We start from the raw sequence: 25,557 nt of genomic DNA, 5'->3' as shown, positions 1-25,557 counted from the left end.
TCTAAAATGTCTACTGCTTCCTGCATATAGACCTGCCATGGGTTAGGTGGCCCTCCATATATGGATTTTAGTAAGCTCTTCAGGCTTCCATCCGGAGCTTCGAGTACTTGATTGATTTTGCATGCACACCTAAGCATTCTTTGATCTGTTGCACCAGGCCACATTCCAGGCGAATTCAGCTATTGTGGGTGTATTTTGGTAGTTTAAATATGCGTTTGTACTCCCGGCATTGTGCTTTTTCCATCACTGTGTTCATTTTGCCTGGGAATGCCTGCTGTGCGTACCCCACAATTGCCCTTATTTTAGATTGTAACACCTTTCTAATTGGGACGGTCGTTGGGCTATGCATTTTCTCATGTAATTTGCACAGAGCGTAGATTGTAGACTCTTCTTTAGATTTAATTTTGTGTAAGTGCAAAGTTGCTTTACCCTTGTCGTTCAGCCAGCACCCAAGTTAGTTGTAAAACTTCGAAACAGCTATTATCTCTTTACCCACGTGCCATTGAGGTATGTGTTTTTTTATGCAAAGCCCAAATATCAATACATTGGTCTATTCTGGGTTTATTGTTAATTGATTGATCTGGTTGTAGGAGTTTAAAGCATCTAATCTCCTTTGTAGTCCTGTTTTTGTGTGATCCATCACCACTACATCCTCCGCATATTGTAAGATTTTGAGTTTATTGGCTCCAATTTTAGGGACTACAAGATTGGCGTTGTGGAGCGTCTTATCTAGGTCTGCTGTATATAAGTTGAAAAGTGTTGTGTTTTAGGCCTCGATTTGTAAGACACTTTTTTGTTGTGGTGTTGTTTGCTAATTTAACTTTGATCCAAGTATTGCTATATAACGAGATAATGGCGTTGAGGAGGCCTGGTGGAATTTGCCAGTTGCGCAATTTGAACCAGAGCTTACATCGTGGCACTCAGTCGAAGGCTGCTGAGTAGTCTACAAAACAGGCAAAGACTGTTTTTTTGTTTCTGACGTTGGCTTGATGGCTTAAATATGATATGGCCATGATCTTATCAATTGTCGAACAACCGTTGCGGTACCCTGTTTGATAGGGGGGAAGGATTTCGTTTTCTTCGACCCATCTGTTTATTTCTTTCAATAGGGTGCTCGCATAGGCTTTCCCTTCGATGTCCAGAAGGGCGATTAATCTGTAGTTTTTTGGTTCTGTGTTGTGACCTTTCTTGTATAGCCCAATTCTTCATGTGTTAGGGGTGGTGTCTCCTGATTTTATTTTATGTGTTCATCACTGCACCACAATCATGGGAAAAGCACAACATGCACCCATGATATGATATGATATGATATGATATGATAAATGGGACTTGTAGAGCGCACCTACGGTTTCTTGGCGCTGGAGTGGAAGGGCTGTGCGGCACATTGTGGGGCGGACTAGTTGTGAGCTAACGAGAAAAGCCAGGTTTTTAGTGATTTTCCGAAGTGAGCGTAGGACTGGAGAAAGCGGAGTGCAGGGGGGAGGGAGTTCCAGAGGAGAGGAGCCTGGGTGGAGAACCTCAGGCCTCCATGTTTCTTACTCCTGAAAGAGCAGGGGGTAAGAAGATTGGAGTTTGAGGAGCGAAGAGCACGTTGGGGAACATATCGGTGTAAGAAGAAATGAAGGAGGGCCCCTGAGAGGAAAGGGCTTTGTGAATCAGGCAGCCAAGTTTGAAGAGGCCGCGCTGGGCAACAGGGAGCCAATGAAGGCTCCTAAGGAGAGGCTTAGTGTGGCTGGATCTTGGCTGGCCGTAGATCAACCTGGCTGCCTGATTCTGGATGAGTTGGAGACGTTGTGATTGATATGCTGGTATGCCCACATATAGGGAGTTCGCATAGTTGATGCGAGACATGACTAGTCCCAGGGTGACCTGCACCAGAGCTTCTCGGGAGAGAAGTCTGCTGATTTTGCGGATGCGGCGCAGATGGTAGAAGCAGACGGAAACAATTGAGTTAATTTGCACCCTCATAGAGAGGTCCTTGCAAATGGTGATACCTAGGCTCTTGACAGAGTCAACAGGGGAAGGTCCAAGTGAGAGTGGCCAGAAAGAAGAATTCCAAGGGTTGTCAGGGGGGCCAGTGAGAACTAACTCAGTCTTGTCGGGATTGAGTTTGAGCTGATTAAGATTCATCCAGGAGCTGATGAAATTCATGACAGAGTGGACGTTTTGGATGGAGGATGGGGAAGGGTCGATGTTAAAGGTGAGCTGAAGGTCGTCAGCGTAGTTGAAGATGGGAACAGATTTTTGTTGAAGCTCAGAGATGAGGGGGCGAATATAAAGGTTAAAGAGGAGTGGTGAGAGTGAGGAGCCCTGCAGGACTCCACAGGTGAGGCGCTTTCCCACTAAAGTAAAGGGTGGGAGGGAAACTGCCTGAGCACGATCTTGGAGGAAGTAGGTAATCCATCGCTATGGTAGCCCCCGGATGACGGCGAGCTCGATACGTTCGAGTAGGATGGTATGGTCAACGGTGTCGAACGCCGCCGACAGATCCAGGAGCACCAGAGCCTGGGAGATGTTCTGGTCTGCCCCCTTTCTTAGCTCCTCATGAACGGCCAGGGCGATTGATTCAGTGGAGTGCTGAGGCCTGAAGCCAGCTTAGTGGGGGTCAAGAAAGTGGGTAGATTCGATGAAGGTGCTCAGACAGTTAACCACAAAGGCTTCCAGGACTTTGTCCAAATAGGGGAGGAGGGAGATTTGGCGGAAGTTGGAAAGAGTGCCGGGGTCTGCTCCAGGGTTTTTAAGGATGGGTGAGACCACAGCTGTCTTAAAAGAGAGGGGACCACCCCTGAAGAGAGGGAGTTATTTAGAAGAGAGAGAGGGGGCATGGGAATGTTGAGGTAAATCTCACGACTAATGTGAGGGGGGCAGCTGTCATGGGGGGAGCCAGACTTAATTTTCCCAAGAAGAGAAAAGAAGGTTTCTTCAGTGAGCGTGGGGAACGTGAGATAGTGGACGGGGTTGGGGGGGGCCGCTGTGAAGTGTGTCATAGTGGCAGCAGTGGGGATACTAGTTTTAATAGTCACAATTTTTTCGATAAAATAGCTATTAAGGGAGTCGCAGAGGGGTTGCGATGGAGGGGATTTAGCAGTGACACGGTCAGGTTTTACCAGCTCATCCACGATGGAAAAGATGGTTTTCGATTTACAGCTGGTGCTAAGAATTTTCGCAGAGAAGTATGTTGATTTGGCCGCAACGATGGCTACCTTGTAGTCCTGTAGGGCCATTAAGAACAAAGTTTTTTTTGAGGGGGCAGTATTGAAGCCACCACTTGCGCTCCAATTGGCGCAGAGCGAGCTTCCTGTCCCTAAGATCTTTTGTAAACCAAAGTTGGGCGTCGTGGGGTCTCTTCATTTTAAGGGCCTTCAAAGGGGCAAAGTTGTCTCTCGCCTGGGCCAGCCAGGAGGCGAGGGCTTCAGCCTGCACATGGGGTGAGCATTGAGGATCCGTAAGGTCAGGGAAGGCGGGAAGAGTGGAAGTGAGGCTCATGCAGAGGGAGGGAATGTCAACATGTTTCCAATTTCTGACCATAGTGGGAGCAGCTGTATGTGTTACAGTGGCGGTCGGCAAACTGATAGAGAGGGAAACAGAATAGTGGTCGGACAAGGCACAGGGGGAGACTCGGAGGTCGAGAATGTCCAGATTTAGACTCCGGGCCTGGTTCAAAATATGCCCTTTAATGTGGGTGGCCACTTTAATCTGTTCTGAGAAGTTCAGCCCAGTGAGTAAGTCCGTGAATTGTTTGGAGCAGAGGTTCTCAAGTGGGTCATGTGGCCAGTAGTTGAAATCTCCTATAATGAGGAGCTTGGCGTGGTTGACCACCAGCTCTGCAGCCAAATTACTGAAGAACTGAATAAAGTTCGATGAAGGGTTAGGTGGCCGGTAACAGAGTACACATGTCAGCGGAAAATGTTTAGAGTGCAGTGTGACTGCTAAGATGTCAGCCAAAGTGGTATTAGGAATAGTTAGGGAAGTGAAGCTATGCGGGTGGGCAATGATGGCAGCAACTCCCCCCCCAGTCTTCCCATCTGGCGGGTTTGCCTGGAGGATATAGTAATTAACAGGGAGGGCAGCCAGGATGTCTGGCGTAGACTCGGACGAGAGCCATGTTTCGGAGAGAAACATGATGTCAGGTCTGATGGTATCGAGCAGATGGAAAATCTCTACCTGGTGCCTGGCTAACGAGCGGGTGTTTAGATACCAGATAGAAAGTTTGGTGGGAGTTGGTTTGGGGTGAGTAAGGGGGGTAGGGGCCTGGGGGGCATTGGAGGGTGCCAAGGGGGTGGGAGGGGATAGGTCGACCAGGGATGTGGGCAAAACATTAGAGGGTGGGGAGTAGATCGCAATAGGCTACGCAATACTGGGGAGTTCAGTGGTGATGGGCCAGTTGCCATGGCCGGTTCCAAGCTCTGCTGATGAGTAAGCGAGGGCAAATTGGGCAGGGGGTATGGCCCTAGGCCTCAGCCGGCCGCGGACGGGCGCAGACGGGCTTGCCTTAGGTGTGGAAAAGTCAGCCCATAACGCACCGGATGCCCAGGCTGCTGGCGCAAGGCGCCTCTTAGTTCCCATCGTAAATAATTACCAAATGAAGAGACGGGCACTGGAGACAGGAAGACAAGGAAAGAGGTTTATTTCTCATGAGGAGAGCCTGTCATTTCGGACACTCACATAGTGTCTTCGGGAGGTGCTCTAACAAGTTTCTCTGAGGCTTCGCCTTTTATACATAGGTTTGTGGCACACAGGCATCCTTTATTACAATCAAGACATTGTGAAGTATGAAGATATTCCAACACGTGGCTACAGTAGGGGCCCTTATCCTTCATACAATAGGAGGGGGCTGTCACGCAGCTGAGTGTTCTGCTGATTCCATTGGAATGTGTGCGCCTGATCGACTCTCAGGGGGTGGGGTGGTCATGATCCATAGTGGCTCCTTTCAAGAGAGGCGAGTGCATACAGTAGTGGGCAATAAACTGTATCCTCAGGCTAAGGGATGACCAGCGGTCCATGTGGACAATTAGGTTCAGAGGAAGAGGTCATCAAAGGAGAGATATTCATGAAAGGAAGGGTCAGTGTGGAAAATCGAGCGTAGAGAAAAGGGTTTATCAGAAGAGGGGTATTCATGGAAGGAAAGGAGGTGTTGGTCAGGCGCGGGGTGTGATTCCTAGATACAGAGTCATGCGGGAGGGGAGGGCTCATGACTTGTGCATGTGAGAGCGGGGGCGGTCAGGGTGCATGGGGGAAGCTTGCAGGGTCAGGGAAGGGCGCTGATGATCAATCGCAAACAGCGAGACCATGGTACCTAAAATGGCTGCTGTATATATGTGTGTATGGGTATATGCTGGCAGGATAACACAGTCAGTGTTTTGCAATATCCATTCTGCTTACGACAACAGGTACAGTGAACACAAATGAACGCCGCTTATGTACACATACATTGCCATTTTCAACAGTCGCCGCTTTTTTACATAAGCAAGTTCAATTTCTACCTAGTCGATGCGATAGGCAGAATGCAATACATGTTAATTTACATTTGTTGGGTTCTTCATACAAGCCTAGAGATCGGCATAATATTTAGTCGGTATAGAATCAAGTTCAGACTTTTTCTCCGGTGACATTAATTAAGAGTAATCTGATACCTTCGGGTCTTATCAGTACTTTGGAAAGCTAGATACATGGGTGACCGATGAAACATTTTTGAAAGCAATAAAAATTGAGGGAGGAATGCAATTCGATGTAAACAAATAGTCAAGGGGTGGGCAGAAAGTTCTGGAAGGGGGGTCTTAGTGAAAATGTCTTTTTCAACGACGAGCCACCACTGGTAGACTCTGGTAGTCCGTTTTCTTTTCGTTGGCGCTTTTGAGCACCGGCGGTGGAGCTATAAGTCCAGCTCGGAATCATCCTTACGCGTTGCAGGGTGCGATCAGTCCTCTGCTGTTAGATCACAGTCCTGTTTCCTAACTGATCTTCTTAGGGGTGCCTTATGCTGGGCACCTGCGTGTCTTTCTTCTTCCGTGGCAAACCCTAATTCTATAGTCAAAAACTTATATGAAAGAGTTTGTTGAATAATCGAGGGAAGAGAGGGCGGAGTGGGGCCAGATCTTCGAACACACCAAGGGACCAAGGGAGCAAAGGACAACGAGCAGGCAGGCCCATCAGTCGGACTCAAAAGGGGACGGGAACTTCAGGCACGAGTGGGTCAGCGAGTCGAGGGCTTCAAGGCAGCCCTTCATTCCTTCATCTGCCGAGTTTGAGAGTTGTGCCTCGTCCCGCGTCTCGTTGCTCTGCGGCTCCACCTTTGGTTGCGATCACATGTGCTTCATGATCTGTGGCCAGGCTGTGCGTCACGTCCAGCTCCTCTCCTCCGGTGATTGTATCTTTGAATGGGTAGAAAACAAGTTTTTAGAAAAACTGTCAGGAGAAGACATTTATACATCTCAATTCCGTCCCCAATCCTATGTAGGTGGGGGATAAGTTCATCGGTCACAGTCAGAAGTCGTCACTTATGGAGTCTGTAGGAGTGCATTGCTATGGAATTCATAACCCTGTTTGGCGTTCATTCGTGACGTACGTGGGGGGAAATCGGACTAGGTACTGACAATCTTACATTTCCCTTCGGGGTCGGCTAAATCTTACAAGCAGGGGGTTATCATCATGAGGGGGGGGGACAGAGGTGAAACATGTTTTACTTGGGGAGCGATAGTTAACCAAGGTCATCAATTATCGTTCGGGGATAGCTGATATGGAGCTGGGGTCAATCGGGAGAAGCGGGGACGCTTTGGACATTCGCACTTAAGTGCAGAGGGGTGGGACAATCTGGGCATTGGGGATCGCATTTCTGACGAACTGAAAATCAGAAGACCATTGAAGTTATAGTCCCCCTATAAAAAGGCCAGATTAGGGGACATCAGTCGTCTGACCTGTCCTTTCCTTCATGACCAACTCGGGTTCTATCGTTTTGCAGAAAGGAGAGGTAGTAATATGGCAAGTTACAATCGTTTTAGTTCCTGTCAATTTTGCCGAACACCTTTGTGTTCGAAGAGACCCAATTAGGTTTGTGCCGGTGGGGCACAACGTTCTTGCATAAGGGGGGGGGAGAACAGGGGGACCCTCAGAGAGAGAGAGAGAGAGTCACCCGCACTCTAAACGAACCATTTGGTACACGTATGACGTGGAGAGAGAGAGAGAGAGAGAGAGAGAGAGGGAGAGAGAGAGAGAGAGAGAAACGTGTACAATAATGGTCCATTCAGTGCGCACACAACACAGAACAGCAGGGGTTAAGTAATACGGAACACAGGCAGAGGGATGACGTAGATCCATGCATCACGTATACACAAACTCAGACGGGGGAGACAGTACATGTATTATGTACAAAAATCCAAGACAAAACATAAAACAGTCATTGGCCAAAATTATCTTTTTCTATATGCTGTGCATCCTTAGCATCCTAAGCTCTTTTTACCTTTTTCTTCTCTTTTATTCGTCGGCTGCCTTTACTGGTGGCTTTGATTGTACACACTTACGCCTTTGGCAATTGGTCATAAACTAACCTGGTCGGGCTAATGCTCACGGTGGTTTTTTCGAGTCATTTTAGCAAATGTGTTTCCAGGCTAAGACAACAGTTGGTGTCAATTGGAGAGCAATGGGGCAGCTTTGCGTTACACATCTATGAAGATGCGAAAAGGAAGTAGTAGGTTTTTAAATATTGGCAATATTCCTAGTCCTCCCGGCGGAGGATACTTGTGTAAACCTTACCTCGGAATATTCCTTAAACTTTCCCTATTTATTCAAACGTAGGAATGTATTCGTTATTGTACGTCATTTTTGGTTGCATTATTCGGGGTTTGTCGCGGTTAGGTACCATAATCAAACCCTCTTTCCCATCTCTTCGTCCGCTAGATCACCATTTTCGTACATTAATTGACATTCCGATGTGACCTGCAGAGAGAGGGGAAAAGAAGGGGGCAGGGGCTACATTGATAGACACATTAGCGCGCATAAACCCAGAAAGGCTTTTACTTACTGCATACTCGGCCTATCTCCACGGGATGCAGTCCCTGCCAACTGGGCGTTCGAGCCCAGGTGGACCGTTAGTGTGACTTTTCTTATACAGGTAGTATATACAGTATAGGCTAAATACCAGGATCTTTAGCGGTTGCATTTGGCTGTACAAAAAGGAAAAATACACGACTAAAAACTTGGACCCTTCATATTTGCAATATTTCTACGTATTATACCTTTTAACCCTTATCTAATCGTGCTGAGTCATTTCACCTGTACTTAAGTTATATCGGAAATAGTGATCATTTATTCGAAATTTATCAATCTACGCACGACAACTACGTTTGCTTTTTCCAAAAATCTTTAATAAGAATGTCGGTGCACAAATACGGGCCTACAACCCCGTGGGCCGGCCACGGAGCAGGCTGGAACTGTAGATGTGGGGATACTTTATTAGTGAAAAACCTAATGGAGTCGGGGGTTGTTTATTTTATCATAAAAATTGCGACAAGTGCAATAAAATCATGTCTAGACTTCAGTGTGAGCGAATGTCATAAGTGTTTAGCTTCGAACTTTCAATAATCACGATGCACCAAACTTAACAACAATTCATTGTCCGAACGTTCGATCAATACCCATCTGATGTCAATTTACTGTCTGAACACATAATCAGTACCCATCCAATATCAATTCATTGTCCGAACATATAACCAGTACCCATCCCATATCAATTCATTGCCCGAACTGACAGTACACATCCCGAATCAATTAATTGTCCGAACATATAATCAGTACACATCCTATATCAATCCATGTGGTTACAAAACCCCGCATACATATCTCATGACACCAGGGCTGATCAATCGGGGTACAACAAGGAGTTGAAAGTTTCATTTGCATCGGCGCCATTTTGGGTGCAGTCAGGCAGATCCAGGCATAGTCTAAATCTCCACTAACTCGTGGTTGGCCCAGAGCCTCTTTCGGCAGTCCAAAAGTTCCGTTAAAGGGCAAAAGAAGGGATCGGTGGTCTGAACCATCAGTCAAAGGGGGAGGGAGGCAACAATTTTTCCTACCGGGTCATACTGGGTTTTCACCGGAACTGATCCGAACTGTAGTCTGCAGGATTATAGTAATTCAAACTGAGGCTGGCGCCAGCATGGGAGCGCCGACGTCCTGCGGCTACATTTCCATCGTTCCGTGGGCAATCATGGCAGTTATTCCCCATCGGGGGTATCTGCGGGAGTCGGGGACTCCCGCGGCTCCTCTAGAATCTTCAAGGTCGAGGAGAACTTTTATGATGGTGGAGTCAACAAGTGACCGGACCATTCCTTCATGCTGGGCCCGCTCTTGTAAAGTGGACCGCCATTTTGAGAGTTCGGCAGCTACCGGCAATCGCGGGGTCAAATGAGCGGACGGGCTCCAACCTGCCGGGCGAGGCGTCGCAGCATCGCCACAGTGGATGAACCCTTTGCTGGGTGCGAGGAGCGTTGGGGGTGCAATTGGGGAGCCTCCACCTGGGGAGGTGGGAGAGGCTCGTTCGCGCCGCCTCTCCCTCCCGGTGCACCCCACGGCGTCTCGCTTGACATTTGTTATGGCCGGACCAGGCGATGAGGACGAGGGGGGGGTCGGAGGCATGTGCAAGACATCCCCCCCCAGGGTTGTAGCAGCCATTATGGAAGAAAGAAAGAAGCGCCCAGTACGTTTTCGGGCCGGGCCTCCGGTTGATGGTGGCCGGACGCTCTTTTCCACGGCCCCAGGAACGGGTCCCTTGGTTCATCCTGGGGACAGACCTTGGCGCGTGGTGCCGCCTTCGGGCTATTCGTGTAGTGGCCTCTCCACCCCCAGGCCTCTTAGGGAAGCTGGTCCAGACTGTCTGAGAGAGGGGGGGGGCCGAGGACATGGACATCCCCCCCCTGCAACTCTCCAGCGTTGTCGCAGCCGCCACCGCGGCCGGATCCCGTCGGCCTCGGCCTCTCCTCAGGCCCACCCCATGTGATGATCTCCGGCCGACGGTTGGCAGCAGGACCCGCCCTACATGTGTTGAAGATCTCGTCTTCCGGCTGGGCGTAGCCGCAAACCTCTTGCACTTTGGGAGTTTCCAGAATGGGGGCGGATGTCTGCTGACTTGTATCTTTCCCAGGTTGCCGTTATTGGGGCGTGGCAGGCGGTGGGACAGACATGTTTGGAGCAGCGAGGGGCGATGAAGCCTCGTTGCCTCGTGGCCGTCGCAATGTCAAGCTTGGCTTCTCTTATCATTTTCAGGTTTTCTTATTACGGGCTTATTTCTAACGTTTCTTGTTTCTAGGACAATCATATGTTTTATCATTAAGTATTGTTATCGTTTCCTTATTCGTTATTTAATAAAAATTTCATCAGTGGCCTACTGATTTCGTTTTCCTATTCCTTTCTTTCTAGTTTGTTTCACGCTAAAGTTTCTGTTAACAGGATACAGTGATCACTTCGTTATTATTGCATATGTCCTTTTTCACTAGGGGTGCTCTCTGGTCGGGCCAGATGACCTACCTCTAGTAAATGGTCTGGGTGGAACTGGTTTATCAATCAGTGGGGAGTAGATAGGCATGACAGATTACAACGGGGGACAAAGGTCCGCATTACCTACCCTTCACTACTTGCAAAGACTAGACAGAGTATTTCTTTTCTATGTTATTTGCAAACAGAGAATACCTCCAAAGAGAACCAATTCCGAACAATCAATGTTCGGACAAACAATCAATCAATGAGGAATGAAATAGGCACGACGGATTACAATGGGGGCAAAAACCTGCGTTACCTACCCTTCACTATCTGCAAAGGGAGAGATAATATTCCTATTCTTCACCGTTTGTAGGCAGAGAAGATCCTTAAGAGAACCAACTTCGAACAATTCAATGCTCGATCAAACAATCAATCAATGGGGAGAAAAAAATAGGTTTGACGGATTACAATGGGGACAAAAGTCTGCATTACCTATCTTTCACTATCTGCAAAGGGAGACAGAATATTCCTATTCGTCCCCGTTTGTAGACAGGGAATATCTCAAAAAGCAATGATCGATAAAAACCGATTAACAAACAATCAATGGGGAGAAAAGATAGGCATGACGGATTACAATGGGGACAAAAGTCTGCATTACCTATCCTTCACTATCTGCAAAGGGAGACAGACGTTCCTATCTGTCACTGTTTGCAGACAGAGAATGTCTCCAAGAGAACCAATACTTCAAGTAGCACCCAAGGCTAAATGAACCAATCAATGAACAATACCAGTATCTAAATACCATTTCCAATATCAATAATCAATCAATCAATCAGATGGATAAAGCCATCCTACCAATTAGACGTAAAGACGTCCTACTTAACCTTACCCGGACCGGACCATGTGGACAGTTCTTCGCCTTCCTTTCTCCAGCGCCCGATCGTTCTCTTTCCTCCATGTTTTTACCGCAGCATTCCTGTGGGATTCCAGTCAGGACAGTAGGTCACTTGAGAGAGGTCCGTTCGGAATCGGTGAAGTTCATTCAATCGGCAGCCGGACAAGGGCCCTCTAAAGGCAGGTATACTCCAATCATTTAGATGTTCACCCCATCGTCTGGACCTCTCTTACCGGACCTTATGTCGCTGATGGACCCCCCGTTGGGACGCCAATTGTGGAAAAGTCAGCCCATAACGCACCGGATACCCAGGCTGCTGGCGCAAGGCGCCTCTTAGTTCCCATCGTAAATAATTACCAAATGAAGAGACGGGCACTGGAGACAGGAAGACAAGGAAAGAGGTTTATTTCTCATGAGGAGAGCCTGTCATTTCGGACACTCACATAGTGTCTTCGGGAGGTGCTCTAACAAGTTTCTCTGAGGCTTCGCCTTTTATACATAGGTTTGTGGCACACAGGCATCCTTTATTACAATCAAGACATTGTGAAGTATGAAGATATTCCAACACGTGGCTACAGTAGGGGCCCTTATCCTCCATACAATAGGAGGGGGCTGTCACGCATCTGAGTGTTCTGCTGATTCCATTGGAATGTGTGCGCCTGATCGACTCTCAGGGGGTGGGGTGGTCATGATCCATAGTGGCTCCTTTCAAGAGAGGCGAGTGCATACAGTAGTGGGCAATAAACTGTATCCTCAGGCTAAGGGATGACCAGCGGTCCATGTGGACAATTAGGTTCAGAGGAAGAGGTCATCAAAGGAGAGATATTCATGAAAGGAAGGGTCAGTGTGGAAAATCGAGCGTAGAGAAAAGGGTTTATCAGAAGAGGGGTATTCATGGAAGGAAAGGAGGTGTTGGTCAGGCGCGGGGTGTGATTCCTAGAGACAGAGTCGTGCGGGAGGGGAGGGCTCATGACTTGTGCATGTGAGAGCGGGGGCGGTCAGGGTGCATGGGGGAAGCTTGCAGGGTCAGGGAAGGGCGCTGATGATCGATCGCAAACAGCGAGACTATGGTACCTAAAATGGCTGCTGTATATATGTGTGTATGGGTCTATGCTGGCAGGATAACACAAACACAACAGTGATGGACAGAATGTGGATCAATGTCACACATTCACCCCAGTCAAAAGATCTGGGCCCAAATCCATCGTTTTTCCACTCCACACCACCCTGGGTTAGACAATGGCGATATGCAAATCAGCGCTGACCCTGTGCCCCATGGGAACAGTCCAGTCCGAACTACAAAATCCATGTCCTTCCCAGAACGGAAACAAGCATCCGAGGACCGGCCCGGTTTCGAGGTAACACCTCTCATCAGCCCGGCTAGCTTGACTCCAGTGGTGTGGAGTGCCTGGGACTCACGTCTGAGCATCCCCAGTACACTTAGAGCGGTAATTTCAAACACAACAGTGATGGACAGAATGTGGATCAATGTCACACATTCACCCCAGTCAAAAGATCTGGGCCCAAATCCATCGTTTTTCCACTCCACACCACCCTGGGTTAGACAATGGCGATATGCAAATCAGCGCTGACCCTGTGCCCCATGGGAACAGTCCAGTCCGAACTACAAAATCCATGTCCTTCCCAGAACGGAAACAAGCATCCGAGGACCGGCCCGGTTTCGAGGTAACACCTCTCATCAGCCCGGCTAGCTTGACTCCAGTGGTGTGGAGTGCCTGGGACTCACGTCTGAGCATCCCCAGTACACTTAGAGCGGTAATTGCAAACACAACAGTGATGGACAGAATGTGGATCAATGTCACACATTCACCCCAGTCAAAAGATCTGGGCCCAAATCCATCGTTTTTCCACTCCACACCACCCTGGGTTAGACAATGGCGATATGCAAATCAGCGCTGACCCTGTGCCCCATGGGAACAGTCCAGTCCGAACTACAAAATCCATGTCCTTCCCAGAACGGAAACAAGCATCCGAGGACCGGCCCGGTTTCGAGGTAACACCTCTCATCAGCCCGGCTAGCTTGACTCCAGTGGTGTGGAGTGCCTGGGACTCACGTCTGAGCATCCCCAGTACACTTAGAGCGGTAATTGCAAACACAACAGTGATGGACAGAATGTGGATCAATGTCACACATTCACCCCAGTCAAAAGATCTGGGCCCAAATCCATCGTTTTTCCACTCCACACCACCCTGGGTTAGACAATGGCGATATGCAAATCAGCGCTGACCCTGTGCCCCATGGGAACAGTCCAGTCCGAACTACAAAATCCATGTCCTTCCCAGAACGGAAACAAGCATCCGAGGACCGGCCCGGTTTCGAGGTAACACCTCTCATCAGCCCGGCTAGCTTGACTCCAGTGGTGTGGAGTGCCTGGGACTCACGTCTGAGCATCCCCAGTACACTTGAGCGGTAATTGCAAACACAACAGTGATGGACAGAATGTGGATCAATGTCACACATTCAACCCAGTCAAAAGATCTGGGCCCAAATCCATCGTTTTTCCACTCCACACCACCCTGGGTTAGACAATGGCGATATGCAAATCAGCGCTGACCCTGTGCCCCATGGGAACAGTCCAGTCCGAACTACAAAATCCATGTCCTTCCCAGAACGGAAACAAGCATCCGAGGACCGGCCCGGTTTCGAGGTAACACCTCTCATCAGCCCGGCTAGCTTGACTCCAGTGGTGTGGAGTGCCTGGGACTCACGTCTGAGCATCCCCAGTACACTTAGAGCGGTAATTGCAAACACAACAGTGATGGACAGAATGTGGATCAATGTCACACATTCACCCCAGTCAAAAGATCTGGGCCCAAATCCATCGTTTTTCCACTCCACACCACCCTGGGTTAGACAATGGCGATATGCAAATCAGCGCTGATCCTGTGCCCCATGGGAACAGTCCAGTCCGAACTACAAAATCCATGTCCTTCCCAGAACGGAAACAAGCATCCGAGGACCGGCCCGGTTTCGAGGTAACACCTCTCATCAGCCCGGCTAGCTTGACTCCAGTGGTGTGGAGTGCCTGGGACTCACGTCTGAGCATCCCCAGTACACTTAGAGCGGTAATTGCAAACACAACAGTGATGGACAGAATGTGGATCAATGTCACACATTCACCCCAGTCAAAAGATCTGGGCCCAAATCCATCGTTTTTCCACTCCACACCACCCTGGGTTAGACAATGGCGATATGCAAATCAGCGCTGACCCTGTGCCCCATGGGAACAGTCCAGTCCGAACTACAAAATCCATGTCCTTCCCAGAACGGAAACAAGCATCCGAGGACCGGCCCGGTTTCGAGGTAACACCTCTCATCAGCTCGGCTAGCTTGACTCTCCACACCACTGGAGTCAAGCTATCCAGGCTGATGAAGGCTGATAGCCAGAAACCGGTCCTTGGATGCTTGATTCCGGTCTGGGAAAGACATGGCTTGGTAGTTCGGACTGGACTGTTCCCAGGAGGCACAGGGTCAGAGCTGATTTGCATATAGCCAGTGTCTAACCCAGGGTGGTGTGGAGTGCAAAAAAACGATGGATTTAGGCCCAGATCCTTGTACTGGGGTGAATGTATGACATTGTTCTACATTCTGTCCATCAACTGTGTTTTTTGCAATTTTCACCCCGAGTGTGCTGGGGATGCTCAGACGTGAGTCCCAGGCTCTCCACACCACTGGAGTCAAGCTATCCAGGCTGATGAAGGCTGATAGCCAGAAACCGGTCCTTGGATGCTTGATTCCGGTCTGGGAAAGACATGGCTTGGTAGTTCGGACTGGACTGTTCCCAGGAGGCACAGGGTCAGAGCTGATTTGCATATAGCCAGTGTCTAACCCAGGGTGGTGTGGAGTGCAAAAAAACGATGGATTTAGGCCCAGATCCTTGTACTGGGGTGAATGTATGACATTGTTCTACATTCTGTCCATCAACTGTGTTTTTTGCAATTTTCACCCCGAGTGTGCTGGGGATGCTCAGACGTGAGTCCCAGGCTCTCCACACCACTGGAGTCAAGCTATCCAGGCTGATGAAGGCTGATAGCCAGCACCGGTCCTTGGATGCTTGATTCCGGTCTGGGAAAGACATGGCTTGGTAGTTCGGACTGGACTGTTCCCATGAGGCACAGGGTCAGAGCTGATTTGCATATAGCCAGTGTCTAACCCAGGGTGGTGTGGAGTGCAAAAAAACGATGGATTTAGGCCCAGATCCTTGTACTGGGGTGAATGTATGACATTGTTCTACATTCTGTCCATCAACTGTGTTTTTTGCAATTTTCACCCCGAGTGTGCTGGGGATGCTCAGACGTGAGTCCCAGGCTCTCCACACCACTGGAGTCAAGCTATCCAGGCTGATGAAGGCTGATAGCCAGAAACCGGTCCTTGGATGCTTGATTCCGGTCTGGGAAAGACATGGCTTGGTAGTTCGGACTGGACTGTTCCCATGAGGCACAGGGTCAGAGCTGATTTGCATATAGCCAGTGTCTAACCCAGGGTGGTGTGGAGTGCAAAAAAACGATGGATTTAGGCCCAGATCCTTGTACTGGGGTGAATGTATGACATTGTTCTACATTCTGTCCATCAACTGTGTTTTTTGCAATTTTCACCCCGAGTGTGCTGGGGATGCTCAGACGTGAGTCCCAGGCTCTCCACACCACTGGAGTCAAGCTATCCAGGCTGATGAAGGCTGATAGCCAGAAACCGGTCCTTGGATGCTTGATTCCGGTCTGGGAAAGACATGGCTTGGTAGTTCGGACTGGACTGTTCCCAGGAGGCACAGGGTCAGAGCTGATTTGCATATAGCCAGTGTCTAACCCAGGGTGATGTGGAGTGCAAAAAAACGATGGATTTAGGCCCAGATCCTTGTACTGGGGTGAATGTATGACATTGTTCTACATTCTGTCCATCAACTGTGTTTTTTGCAATTTTCACCCCGAGTGTGCTGGGGATGCTCAGACGTGAGTCCCAGGCTCTCCACACCACTGGAGTCAAGCTATCCAGGCTGATGAAGGCTGATAGCCAGCACCGGTCCTTGGATGCTTGATTCCGGTCTGGGAAAGACATGGCTTGGTAGTTCGGACTGGACTGTTCCCAGGAGGCACAGGGTCAGAGCTGATTTGCATATAGCCAGTGTCTAACCCAGAGTGATGTGGAGTGCAAAAAAACGATGGATTTAGGCCCAGATCCTTGTACTGGGGTGAATGTATGACATTGTTCTACATTCTGTCCATCAACTGTGTTTTTTGCAATTTTCACCCCGAGTGTGCTGGGGATGCTCAGACGTGAGTCCCAGGCTCTCCACACCACTGGAGTCAAGCTATCCAGGCTGATGAAGGCTGATAGCCAGCACCGGTCCTTGGATGCTTGATTCCGGTCTGGGAAAGACATGGCTTGGTAGTTCGGACTGGACTGTTCCCATGAGGCACAGGGTCAGAGCTGATTTGCATATAGCCAGTGTCTAACCCAGGGTGGTGTGGAGTGCAAAAAAACGATGGATTTAGGCCCAGATCCTTGTACTGGGGTGAATGTATGACATTGTTCTACATTCTGTCCATCAACTGTGTTTTTTGCAATTTTCACCCCGAGTGTGCTGGGGATGCTCAGACGTGAGTCCCAGGCTCTCCACACCACTGGAGTCAAGCTATCCAGGCTGATGAAGGCTGATAGCCAGAAACCGGTCCTTGGATGCTTGATTCCGGTCTGGGAAAGACATGGCTTGGTAGTTCGGACTGGACTGTTCCCATGAGGCACAGGGTCAGAGCTGATTTGCATATAGCCAGTGTCTAACCCAGGGTGGTGTGGAGTGCAAAAAAACGATGGATTTAGGCCCAGATCCTTGTACTGGGGTGAATGTATGACATTGTTCTACATTCTGTCCATCAACTGTGTTTTTTGCAATTTTCACCCCGAGTGTGCTGGGGATGCTCAGACGTGAGTCCCAGGCTCTCCACACCACTGGAGTCAAGCTATCCAGGCTGATGAAGGCTGATAGCCAGAAACCGGTCCTTGGATGCTTGATTCCGGTCTGGGAAAGACATGGCTTGGTAGTTCGGACTGGACTGTTCCCATGAGGCACAGGGTCAGAGCTGATTTGCATACAGCCAGTGTCTAACCCAGGGTGGTGTGGAGTGCAAAAAAACGATGGATTTAGGCCCAGATCCTTGTACTGGGGTGAATGTATGACATTGTTCTACATTCTGCCCATCAACTGTGTTTTTTGCAATTTTCACCCCGAGTGTGCTGGGGATGCTCAGACGTGAGTCCCAGGCTCTCCACACCACTGGAGTCAAGCTATCCAGGCTGATGAAGGCTGATAGCCAGAAACCGGTCCTTGGATGCTTGATTCCGGTCTGGGAAAGACATGGCTTGGTAGTTCGGACTGGACTGTTCCCATGAGGCACAGGGTCAGAGCTGATTTGCATATAGCCAGTGTCTAACCCAGTGTGGTGTGGAGTGCAAAAAAACGATGGATTTAGGCCCAGATCCTGGTACTGGGGTGAATGTATGACATTGTTCTACATTCTGTCCATCAACTGTGTTTTTTGCAATTTTCACCCCGAGTGTGCTGGGGATGCTCAGACGTGAGTCCCAGGCTCTCCACACCACTGGAGTCAAGCTATCCAGGCTGATGAAGGCTGATAGCCAGAAACCGGTCCTTGGATGCTTGATTCCGGTCTGGGAAAGACATGGCTTGGTAGTTCGGACTGGACTGTTCCCATGAGGCACAGGGTCAGAGCTGATTTGCATATAGCCAGTGTCTAACCCAGGGTGGTGTGGAGTGCAAAAAAACGATGGATTTAGGCCCAGATCCTTGTACTGGGGTGAATGTATGACATTGTTCTACATTCTGTCCATCAACTGTGTTTTTTGCAATTTTCACCCCGAGCGTGCTGGGGATGCTCAGACGTGAGTCCCAGGCTCTCCACACCACTGGAGTCAAGCTATCCAGGCTGATGAAGGCTGATAGCCAGAAACCGGTCCTTGGATGCTTGATTCCGGTCTGGGAAAGACATGGCTTGGTAGTTCGGACTGGACTGTTCCCATGAGGCACAGGGTCAGAGCTGATTTGCATATAGCCAGTGTCTAACCCAGGGTGGTGTGGAGTGCAAAAAAACGATGGATTTAGGCCCAGATCCTTGTACTGGGGTGAATGTATGACATTGTTCTACATTCTGTCCATCAACTGTGTTTTTTGCAATTTTCACCCCGAGTGTGCTGGGGATGCTCAGACGTGAGTCCCAGGCTCTCCACACCACTGGAGTCAAGCTATCCAGGCTGATGAAGGCTGATAGCCAGAAACCGGTCCTTGGATGCTTGATTCCGGTCTGGGAAAGACATGGCTTGGTAGTTCGGACTGGACTGTTCCCATGAGGCACAGGGTCAGAGCTGATTTGCATATAGCCAGTGTCTAACCCAGGGTGGTGTGGAGTGCAAAAAAACGATGGATTTAGGCCCAGATCCTTGTACTGGGGTGAATGTATGACATTGTTCTACATTCTGTCCATCAACTGTGTTTTTTGGCAGGATAACACAGTCAGTGTTTTGCAATATCCATTCTGCTTACGACAAGAGGTACAGTGAACACAAATGAACGCCGCTTATGTACACATACATTGCCATTTTCAACATAGGCGCACCTTCGGTGCGCCAGCGGCGCGTCCGCTGCGTGATGGGAAACACATTGCTATTTGAGGGTAGCGGCACGGCCTAATCGCGGTGCTCCGCCCCCAACTGAAGTGGAAGAGAGACTATGGTCCTGTGTGAGCCTGCACCCTCCACAACAACCGGGCTAGCCCCGTGGTGGACCGGGGTTCAGGCGAAATGCGCAGGTGACGGAGGGGTGTCCAGAGGAAGGCAAAAATGCAAGTGGCAGTGAGTCAGGTAAAATACAATCTTTTTAAAAAATATTCGCCATGAAGCACATAGTAAAAAGTGAAGGGCTGGGTCACAGGGGAGCTCACTGGGAGACTGCTTGTGCAGAAATATGCAGAGCCTTAAGCCTCAGACCAGTATCCCCCAACGTACCTCCAGCGCGCTGCTCAACTAAAGAACTAAAGAACATTACTGGGGGGTAACATAAAAGCCACAAAAGAAAGAGATATAACTGAGGCAACACCAAGGGTTAAATCACATGCTGTAGCCGTTCACCCTTTATCACTTGACAAAACAGACGTCTATACCCAGGCTGGAATTCTGGGACGAATGTATTATGCTAATTAGGCCATTACTCTTCTGTCCCAGGATCTCTTTCATTCACTGTGAGCAGACAGATGGCAGAACGTCCCACAATATGTTATGTTAAATAAATACATCTTGACCACCTCCTCGGTCTCCTGGCTTCCACAATGAATCCTTTTCAGTGTTAAGTCTAGCCCTGGACTCAATACATTTTCCTAGAGGGTGTGGGGGGGGTCTACACACCCCACCTCTAGTGATTCTCGGTTGAAACCCCCTCAATAAATGGCTGCAGGGATGGTGCAGCGTGCAGTCTGTTTTGTGGACTGCGGACTCTGTTGCAGAATGTTAAGACGAGTGTTTATCTGCTTAACTGCTGATTCCTGGGTGATCTTGGGTTGCACCACCACCTGTAGCCTCCAGGGGCAGCACACACCCTACGAAGAGTCAATGTAGGCGAGTAGTATCTGACAGAAGACTATAGTCCAGACACCTCTGGTTAAAGGAAAAAGAAACTGTTTATGCTTTCAGTTTCATGAGTACTTTCTCTTGGCTTTTGTTGGTCTTCCTCCGAATATCTAGTCAGTAACTCTGCTCATCTTTCATCAGTTGTTATAGGATTATCCTCTTAACTTTTTTGATAAGGAGTATCTCCCATGGAGCCGGCAGCCTGATAAGCCGCTTGAACTTCTCCAAGCAATATGAGAGAGAGATAGTAAATAGGTTCACCTATTTTCCTGCCAGCGGCTGGCCTTAGCAGCTCTTTCAAAATTTATGAGAAAGGCGGTTGGTTATAGAGGGTTCAGAATGCCGTAGTAAGAGCTCTCCTAGGCTTGCGTAGAGTCTGCTCAGTGTCTGGTAGTATTCGCCGCCTCCATTGGCTGCCCGTGGCTCAAAGGGTAGAGTTCAAAGCCCTCTGTATAGCTTTTAAAATCCTGAAGCTTGGATCCCCTAGTGACAGATTTGCTCTCTTTCTATGTTCCTCCCCGCAAGCTTCGCTCCAAGGGTTCACATCTGCTCCGGGTTCCCCGAGTTAGGAAAATTCGAGCTGGAGGTCGTTCTTTCCATTATAAAGCGGCAGTTCTTTGGAATTCTCTGCCTTCCCATATTCGTGGCCTCAACAACCTCACTGATTTTAGGAAAGCTATCAAAACTTTTCTTTTTCCCACTGTATAGATCGTGGTGTGTTTTATTGTTGCTGGTTTGCGCCGGGACGCCCCTTGGCTGGGGCAGCTGTCGCGCTCTACAAATGATTAAGAAATAGAAATATCCTACCCCCCCACCCCACCCCGCCACTTGTGAATTTCTGTAAGGATATGGTAGGCCCAATCGATGTAAGTCCTCTGCTTTAAGAGATTCCAGTGGCTACCTGTAGTTGCTTTTACGATACTTGATGAAGCTGCTCTGCCTGTATTCTGAGGGTATTCTGAAGACTCCCCTTTCAATGTCAGCGGACTTAATATATCGTTGAGGTGCCCATTCCAGTTTTTGCTGTTATTCCACTAGGTGATGTACTAGGTTCGAATAAAGCAAACACAAGGAGATGATGGACGGAGTGCTAAAACCTTTCAGACACTCACCCCCAGTCACAGATCTGAGTTTAATCAATCGTTCTTTAGCTCACTTTGCCACCTCAGTACAGACCCAGCTACATGCAAATCAGCCTTGACCCTGTGCCTCATGGGAACAGTCCAGCCCGATCTTCCAAGGCAGGTCTTCCCTGAACTGAAACAAGCATCCTAGGACCGGTTTCGTGGTAATAACCCTCTTCAGCCAGGCTAGCTTGAATCCAGTAAAGTGAGCAAGGGACCCTTGTCTGGGCATACCCTGCCAACTTAGGGCGAACAAAGCAAAACCAAAGGGGATGATGGACGGCGTGCTGAAACTTTTCAGACACTCACCCCAGATCTGGTTTGAATCCATCATCGTTCTTGTAGTAGGTTCCTCATCTTGTTTCAAACGGGGGTGGAGCGGAACCCTCTTTTGACACCAAGTTTAGCCGAGTAGGGTCTGACCAAAGTCTACAGTCCAGACTACTCAGGTTAACTGAAAAAGAAACAATTTAGGCTTTCAGTTTCTTGAATGTAAAGTCCTTTCCCTTGGCTTTTGTTGGTCTTCCTTTGTTGTAGACCTCTTGTGACAGATTTGCTTCTTCTTTCAGGGGTTTCGGCCTGGAGGACAGGGTATCGAGGACAGAACAGACCGAAGTCTCAGGTAAGTGTAGGTCATTTTCCCTGCTCATGTATTGCCCTGACCCTTCTATCTCTTCTTTTTTCATATGCTTTCTCGAGACTCCTCTTTTCTTGACCTGCATAAAATAAATGAACAGAAAAAAACACAATTCCCAATTCAAACTTCACTTCTGAATTACAAGTGCTTTACTAATAGAAGGCAAAGGTCAATACTTTCTCATGGTCCCTTTCTTCCTGAGGCTTCAATGGCTCTCTTTCCCCACTCCCTCCAACCTTACCCGCGAGCGCCTGCTCCATTCCCATATACAGGCACTGACCTGGTCGAGCCGCACTCCCCGGCGAGCGTGGCTAGGACGGAGCATCTCTCCGGTCCTGCGGACCCTTGGGAGGTCCTTGACTGGAGCTGAAGCCTCCTGAAGTCCTCCTTCAGCACGGTGTTGTCCTCTGGCTCCTTGGGGTTCTCAGGGAAAGGTTACCAGCCGCTTGGTGCCAATCTCGCTTTCTCATGGTATTCAGCATCTCTTTCCCCACTCTCCCCACAGCTGCTTTTCAACTTTTACTCACTCTCTTCATCCTGTCTCTTCTCCTTCGATTTCTCCGCTCCTCATCCTCTCGTCCCTGTCTGTCTTCGATCTCCCTCCAGCTGCATGCCTTGCCTCCAGTCCTTTCTCTTCCTATGGGAAGAATGTACGTTCTTTTTCTGTCTTTGTGTCTTTCCCTTGTTTCTCCCATTGTCCTTTCCCTCTTTCTAATGGGACCGTTTGTTTTCTCTTAGGAGTTGACGTGGCTGACCCAGTTTTCACTAATGCTGACCTCGCTGGTAAGTATATGACCCACTCTTGGTTACATTCCCCTCTCTTGTCACAGTCATCCTAAAGGGTCATGGAGTGAAAACTGCACATAGCACTACATGTGACTCCTCCCTTACCTTTTAGACATATCCAATGGATTTTGCATAGGATAAATCTACTGGCTCTGCCAGTGCTTGTTTTTTCCTTGTTAGCAGTGTAACATTTTATTTGTATCAACATGTTAGCAAACAATAAGCACACATTTTTAATATGAAGTAATAAATAGAGTTTTATTTAATTCAAGCTACAATAATCCTCTATGGGTCCCGGAGTAGCGTGCTACCCGCCGAAAAAGCACTTCAAGGCCTCGTCAAGGGTAGTAAGCACTCTATAAATGCAATTGTAATACGATACAATACAATGCATGCATTTAATCAGTGATACTCAAAGTACTGCCCGGGGGGACGCATCGGGCCCTCCTGACCTTTACGTGCGGCCCCTGGGCAGCAGCAGCACTGGGCTAATGTTTACTCGACTCAGCACTAACATGGAAACATGTCTTATATATACAGCAAACACTTATTAAAAGGTTAATTGCAGTTACGGAAAGGAAGTAACTAGGCCCCTAACTTTTGGAACACCTTCATTTTTAAGGACCGCTACTAGATATACATGTTTTGCTTCCCCTACTTCCGCTTTACTCCCCCATAGGCATCAGTGTGGCCCTCGGTCACACCATAGACCAAACTTTGCGGCCCCTGGGAAAACGTTTGTGAGTACCCATGCATTAAATGGTCTTTATATAGGCAGCATTTTTTAAATAAACTTTGTACCACCTAACAAGTGCAAAATAAAATTTGCAAACCTAGTAGTTGTCGTAGGTAAACTGAACACTTATTTTGATTAAGTGCCTCACAGTTTTGCTATAGTCTGTTATTATTTACGTCACCCGTTTTCAGTCTGTGCTGCTTTTGCTGCACAAACTGTATTTATTTTATGAATATGAATTTAAAATGCTTTCAGTCTTTAGCTCTCCACATCTATGATGCAAATGAAATAAACATGTCTCACAAGTAAATGTACTTGTGTCCTTTTTTAGAGTTTTGCTGATTGGATACTCTGTCACGATCATGGCCAAGCTCCTGTTGGCAGAGGTACGAGTGTCCTTCAATTATTGCTGAAGGATTATCTTGTCTACCAAACTCTAAATAGGGCCTGTAATTTTTTATCTAATTATTGCGCAATAATCTGGTGGGTATATTAAAAAAAAAATTCCAGATAGAATTGGGGCATAGATATCTGTAACTGCAAGTCCCTTTTCACTAGCAATGTTGCTAACAAGTGCCATCTGCTTTTAATTTGCTTATCTATGTTGACACTAAGGTGTAGCAATCTTTTACTCATGCAGTGCGTTTGCAGCAAATACACCCTCAAAAGACTGTTCAGGGCACAAGGTGATGAATAGAGCAATTGAATTAATCTCAGCTACTGGCAGTCGCTCGTGGCGCATACCACTCTATCATTTTTGCATACCATGCTACCTCAGTATGAACCCAGACATAGGCAGATCAGCCTTGTCCCTGCTCCAATTGGAATAGTCCAGCCCGAACTGCCAGATTAGGGCCTCCCTGAACCGGTACACAAGCATCCTGGGACCGGTTTCGCTATTATTAACCCCTTCCATGCTGCCGTCGGCCATTGGCCGACGGCTGCACTACCTCGCTGGTGCTGCCGTCGGCCAATGGCCGACGCGGCCTCGCCCGTTTTGCGGAAGTGCTGCACTTCCGCAAATCGGCGGCGCAGCCGAGGGGTTAAGGCTCATCAGCCAGAGCCTGTCTGGGCCGACCCATCGCACTTAGGGCGATAAACAAGGTGATAGCTGGAATGCCTTAATTAATCTCAGCCACTGGCAATCACTGGGGCCTAAATCCCAATCCATTGTTTTTCGCTCCGTATGAAGATTTAAAAGTGCGCATTGTCCGACAGGCATGAGAGGAGGCAGTACTGCGATGTATAGAGAACTTTCTATGCTGGTTTATATCTATATTACTTAGAAAAAGAGCCAGCTCAAACGACACACTTTTTAGAACTGGGATGTTGTTGAACATATGACCACATGCGATTTTGAAATAGCTATGTGCTACTTTACACTAATGAGGCATTCCGTGGGTAGGACATGGGCGTTCCCATGCAACCACCCATGGGTTTTGAGGCAAATCCCAATGAAAGTGACAACAGGCACACGTCATTGTGATTGCATCTTCCCATTTCGCGGAGCCTTCAACTGGCTCCTATTTCAATCTAGGATCCAACTGAAGGTGGCCTGCTTTGACTCACAAAGCCTTACACAGTTCTGGTCCCAAATACATAACTAGTAGAATCAAACTTATAGGAAGTGGAAGAGATTCTAGAGGTGAAAAATCCCTCATACTTAAACCACCCAGATAAAAAAAAAGAAATCACAGCCACACTTTTGCTGGATCTGCTCCAAAAATATGAACTCACTACCACCCTCAATGAGGGCAATTACCTTATGCGAACTCTTCAAGAAGTTAAAGCTGTATTACTAGACAGAAATGTGACATAAGGGAATTTATTTTGAAACTGTTCTTTCACAACTTTGTATATTGTACCCTACTATTCTTGACATCTCGTGTTTCTTTTCCTATGAACAGCGTTGCATAATGTGATATTGTATCCTACTTTTGTACCCCGTTTTATACTGTATCCTACTATTTTTATTACCCACTTTTGGACTCCAAAGTACAACCTTTCTTAAGTGGCTTATGCCTTACTGTACCCCAACCATCATTCAACTCTCTTTATACATCACTCTGATAACTCGACCGTCATGTTCGCGTTTTATAATACACTATGAATAAATAAAAGTGTAGACCGGGATTTGTGCTTAAACCCTGCACTAGGCATAACTGAGCAGAAAGATTTTACTTTCTCCATACTTTTCAAACTTTGCATCTGTGGTGCATTGTACAGCACGTGTACAAAGTTGGAAGAGTAGTAAAG

General features: G+C 48.2%; 1 protein-coding gene across 1 annotated transcript in view; it reads left to right on the top strand.

Moving 5' to 3' along the window:
- The window catches only part of LOC144772314 (uncharacterized), a 76,618-nt gene that overhangs the window by 20,960 nt on the left and 30,101 nt on the right, over nucleotides 1–25,557 (top strand). The window contains exons 3-4 of the mRNA XM_078656545.1: nucleotides 21,712–21,764; nucleotides 22,518–22,562. The gene's annotated coding sequence lies outside the window, so the exon portion shown is untranslated. The remainder of the gene's footprint in view (nucleotides 1–21,711; nucleotides 21,765–22,517; nucleotides 22,563–25,557) is intronic.

This window comes from Lissotriton helveticus, chromosome 8 (genome assembly GCF_964261635.1).
Source record: "Lissotriton helveticus chromosome 8, aLisHel1.1, whole genome shotgun sequence".
In the NCBI taxonomy this organism is placed as follows: Eukaryota; Metazoa; Chordata; class Amphibia; order Caudata; family Salamandridae; genus Lissotriton; species Lissotriton helveticus.
This window is presented reverse-complemented; position numbering and strand designations above follow the sequence as displayed.